A 5,460-nucleotide genomic window follows, 5' to 3' on the forward strand; every position below is an offset into this window, starting at 1 on the left:
TGACCCCATGTAAGTTTTTCTTTTTTTTTTTTTTTGAAAGGTTTTTGCTATAGGGGATGTGCACTCACCAGAAAGACAGAGACAGACAGGAAGCAAGAAATCACCCCCTAGGGGGGGATGGCCACGCCCCAATCCTTTCTCCTCCATTCTCCTCTCTGGATCGTGGGCATGGACACACAGGAGACCAGCGTGAGTTTAAGCCACTGGGTCCAGGACTCGAGCCACGGTCAAGTATGTGGGAGTCCAGTGATATAGTCATTACACCAACTGCTGGTCCTAGATTTATCTTTTTTATTATAGTGAACATTTCTCCTGTACCTGCCTGCTTTAAATTTTAGTAATAACAGGGCCAGTAGAGGATCTGGTAGTTAAGATGCTGGACTCCACATGGTTGACCATGGTTCAGGTCCTGGACTTGGCAGCTTGCTTTCTCACTTTCTCTCTCTTTCTCTGTCTCTGTCTGGTGAATTAAAATAATAATAATGGTGATCATTAAAATTAAATAAATAATTTAAAAATTTTAGTAGTGCCGCTTGTACCTGTTGCATTGAGGGGACTTTCAATAATGTTTTATCAGAAATCTTTATTTTTGTCCTAAATTTATACAGTTTAGTTTATTAGGTTGTCTTGTCATCTGTTTTTATGTTTCTTCAGTTCTCTACAGTATGTTTATTTAGCTTATTTTTTAACTATATTTAAAACTTTTAATTTATTTTACAACTATATTTATTTTAAAATGTTTGAAAATGATATATATAGTAATATCCCTGATTTGATTATCACATACTGCATGCATGCTTTTAAAAACCATATCATATGCCGTAAAGATTTATGACAAATGTAAATAAAATATTTTTAAAGTATTTTTACTGGTAAAGATTTAAATATTACAACAGAAAAATATAAGTTTTCCTCTTTTCTCTCACCCTGTTCTAACTCTGTAAAAGCAACCACCATGAGATGTTTTCGTATTTTTAGTAGTCTTTACAGACAAATGTATGTTTTCTTTTACTCACATGAAATCTGCTCTACAATTGCTTTTTTTGTTTTAACTTTATAGATCTTAGATATGTATTTTAAAGTAGGTGCATTGTATGCTTTTTTTTTTTTTAATTTTGTAAAAGGTGTGTGCACCTACCAGAGAGTCAGAGAGAGAAAGGGGGAAAGTGAGAAATCACTCCCCATGGGAGACAGTCACTTCACAATCCCTTCTCCTGCATTTCTTCTTTTGGGATTTTAGGCATGCAAACACATACACCCAGCATGTTTTTCAAGTCTGGGACTTGAACCACACTGTTAGCCATATGGAATCAAGCTGCCTTAACCACTATGCCACTAGCTGGCTCACTATACTATGGTCAAATAGCTATTCTCTTACTAATGGACTTATTTGGTCATTTGGATTTTTCATAATTACATGGAATCTTTACTGGTCTTATTTGACATTTTTTTGTTATGTACATATTTCTTTAGGACTGTATATGAGCTAAGGGATGATCACTTTTTAAAAAATACTTAATTTTATTTATTATTGTTAAATTGCTATAGAGTATGTGCCCTCACCAGAGAGAGAAAGAGGAAAAGTGAGAAAGCAAGTGGCCAGATCTGGGACTTGAGCCATAGTCAGGCATGTGGGAGTCTAGTATTTTAATCACTACACCACCTGCTGGCCCCAGGGATGATCATTTTTAAATTATTTTTTTAAAATCTTAATTAATTTATTTTACATTCATTCACTGTACATCATCACAGCATACAAAATGGAATTTCCCATCCAGATATACTGTATATTGGCTTAATAATATTACTATACATGTTATCATCAACAAATAATTTTTCCTTTCTTCTTTCTTATGTATTTTGCATTTTTCCCCCTTTGATTCCCTACTTCTCACCCTCTGCCATTTCCCACCCTCCCTCCACACTGTATGTGATATCTACAATTGCTTTCCATGCCTCTTTTTTTTTTTCACATTTTATTGATGTACAAAAAAATCTTAATTAAATACATTCAATAGCAAGTTCAGTTGATATATACATGTCTGTGAATACATATCTGACTTTAGGCATAAAACTCTGACTAGAATGAACACACTATAAAGTAGCACCTAGCTGAGGCTATATAGAGCTTACTGTGGTCATTAAATAGTTTTTTAAATGTATTTTTTAATGTCAAGAAAAGCAGTTTTAGCTTTAATAAATTAAAATTACAAAATGTTAGGAGAAATCTCCTTAAGACTTAAAGCCAGGAAAATGGTTAGGATCCTATTCAAATAGAAAGGAGATAAGCCTATCAACAACTCAAGACAAAAAAATACCTTGCATCTGGAAAATAAAGCATAGGAAAAACTCAGTCATATTTTAGTCAAAAGTCAAATTTTATTTCACCAGTTCCATCTCATATAATTAATCTCTCTTCTGTTGTGATCTGATCTTTTGTTTAATTTCCAAAAATTAGCATTCAATTCCAAATTTGTCCCTACCATTAAGTTGGCCATTTTCTAGGTTGCTTTTTGGATTCGTATTTCTGTGTATCTGTCTTTAGTTTTTCTGGTATAGCACTTCCTTCAGAACTTCTTGGAGAGCTGGACTGGTGTTGGTAAATTCTTTCAGGTTTTGTTTATCTGAGAATGTTTTTATCTTTCTTCCCATATGATGGATAGTCTTGCAGGGTATAGAATTCTTGGTCGAAATTGTTTTTCACTTAACATTTTGAATATATTTTCCCATTCTTTCCTTGCTCACATTGTTTCTGATGAGAAGTCTGCTGTTAACCTGATGGGATACCCTTTGTAAGTAACTTGACATTTCTTTCTTGCCAATTTTAGTATCTTGTCTATGTGGTTTTGGTCAATCTGACTATGATGTTCCTTGGAGGAAATCTTCTTGGGTTGATTCTAGGTGGAGTCCTTTGTGTTTCTTGGGTCTGGATATTTGAATGCCTCTCTAGATTTGGAAAGTTTCCTTCCAGGATTTCATGGAATAGATTATCAGTGCCTTTATTAGTTTCTTTACCTTCTGGGATACTGATTATCTGGATCTTTGAATGTTTAATGGTATCTAATATTTCTTGTATATTATTTTCATTTTGTTGGGTTATTTTCTCAGTCTTGGTGAAATTTTCTAGGACAGAGATTTTTTTTTATGGTGTGTTTTTCCTCTCTTAACTCATGCAAGAACTTCCGCACCTCCCAGAACTCGTTGACTCTTTTCTCCTGCAACTTCTGGAGTTCATTATCTCTCTTCTCTTGCATCTCTGTTAGCTTTGTTGCTATGAATATTCTAAATGATTTATCTGACATTTCCATGAATTCCTTTGTACTGTTTGTGCACGAGAAGTTGTTGTTTTCCCTTGAGGCCATGGAATTTTTGCAGGTCCCCAATCAAAAAATGATAGCGTCTTCTTCTTTTTTTTTTTTTTTAATAACTAAAGAACTTTTATTTTTCACTAAGACTTTATCTTGAAGACATAACTAAACTGTGTCACCACCTCCCACCCCATCTTGAAGTGTTAGTACAGCGAGTGTTACAAAACAGGTATGAATGGTTTAAAAGATTGGAGCCAATATTAACTGACAAGGAGCAATCTCCATCTAAATCATCATAAAAATGTTTAAGTAAAAAAAAAGAAAAAAGGGGCAACAGGGGTTGAGATTAAGCAAAATCCTCACATTTCATCGGGCTAGAGTGTAACAAAATGGAAACAGGATACTATGATACAAAAACTTTCACTACAGCACGCTGTACACACCTGTATTCCAAGTCCACCCCATCCCCCTAATGCTTCCAGCTCAATTATTTCCCAGCTTGTTGGGCCTGCCGACGAATGAGCACGTCGATCTTCTCTTTAATCCCGTCTTTGTTATATGGCTGGTATGTTTGGGTATCAGCTCGGTAAACAAGGCAGCTGAGGTCTGCCAGATCGTCGATGAAATCAGGCAACTGACTGATATCATATGTGATGGAGGGACTGTTGGGATTCATTCTCTTCAGATGTTCTTCATACATTTTACAAACACCTTCCATGCATTCATTCACAGATTCATAGTCAGCGTAAGTTCTGCCTTCTGGCCTCTTGGTGGGCTGTACCAGCAAAATGGTATGAGACATTACGCCAAACTCTCTTCACTGCAGCCCCTGCCAACACCGCCACCACACAAGAGCTTCGGTTTCTCATACTTCTTATGCCTCTATGGTAGTTTCTGGTCATCTGATGAATTATACGTTTCTTCCTAATTTCTTGAAGTTAATCTATGTTCAGAGGCATGCAGTTCTATTTTTCTCCCAGTTTGGTGGGTCTTAGGGTCTGAAAGGTCTGAGCAGAAATTCTTCAGTTGTCTTAGCTCCTGAAAGGATTGCTCATAGCTCAAATGCAGATGACTTCTCAAAGAGCCTGCACTTTGCCCCTTCTATCAGTCTGGTGGATTTTGGGGTCTGGAGGGTGAAGTCTGAGCAGAAACTCTTCAGTTGTCTTAGTCCCTGAAAGGGATTGCTCACCTGGGTGATCATTTTAAAAAATGTTTGTTTCTTCCATGAGAGCGTGAGACAGACAGGGAGACAGACAGCCATTCATCCCCAACAAGGGAGCTCATGCCTGATCTTCCTCAGGATCTCAGCCATCCTGGATCATGGATGTGCATCTTTCATGCACAGGAAGACCCTGGGATATGAACTCAGGACTTTTCTGTGTGGATCCAGTTGTATTACTACTACACTACCCCTACCCCCTAAATTTTTTTGCACTATTGGTATTATAATTCTCTGACAGGCTCTATCAGTTTACAGTATCATAGTACATTAGAGGACCAGTATTTTCATATTCCTGATAAAAATGGGCCTTATCAAGTTTTAATCTTTGTCCACATGGCATTTTTAAAAAATTATTTATTTATTCATGGTACAGAGTAGATAAATATTTGTTAAATAATAATTTGAACAGAGAGACACACACACACACACACACACACACACACACACACACATACACACAGAGGTAAAGTGAGAAAGCAAGGTACCAGGTCCAGGACATGAACCATGGTTGGCCATGTGGGAACATCCAGTGTCTTAGCTACTATGCTACCATTTGGTCCCCAAATGGTATTTTAAACAGTGAAATAATTATAAATAGTGATTGGGTTGTTGTGAACATATTTATATCATTAATTATAAATATCTAAATTTCAGGGAACAGCAGTTAGTGTAATGGCTATGTCGCTGGACTCCCATGTACTTGACCACGGTTCGCGTCCTGGACCCGGTGGCTTAAAACTCACGCCAGGGGGAACCAGCAGTTACTGTAATGGCTATGTCGCTGGACTCCCACGTAGTTGACCACGGTTCACATCCCGGTGGCTTAAAACTCAACGCCGGGCGCGTGTGCGTGCGTGCCCAAGATCCCGAGAGGAGAATGGAGGAGAAGGGATTGCGGCGTGACCATCCCCCCTGGGGGGTGATTTCTCG

The 5,460-nt window shown here is 37.4% G+C and overlaps 1 protein-coding gene and 1 pseudogene across 1 annotated transcript in view; one reads left to right on the forward strand and one right to left on the reverse strand.

Annotated features, from left to right (window-relative positions):
• The window catches only part of KIF27 (kinesin family member 27), a 127,937-nt gene that overhangs the window by 17,612 nt on the left and 104,865 nt on the right, over positions 1-5,460 (forward strand). The gene's annotated exons all lie outside the window — the stretch shown is intronic.
• On the reverse strand, positions 3,686-4,136 carry LOC102487633 (enhancer of rudimentary homolog pseudogene; annotated as a pseudogene).

The sequence above is a fragment of the Tupaia chinensis genome, unplaced genomic scaffold, assembly GCF_000334495.1.
Source record: "Tupaia chinensis unplaced genomic scaffold, TupChi_1.0 Scaffold000147_1, whole genome shotgun sequence".
In the NCBI taxonomy this organism is placed as follows: domain Eukaryota; kingdom Metazoa; phylum Chordata; class Mammalia; order Scandentia; family Tupaiidae; genus Tupaia; species Tupaia belangeri.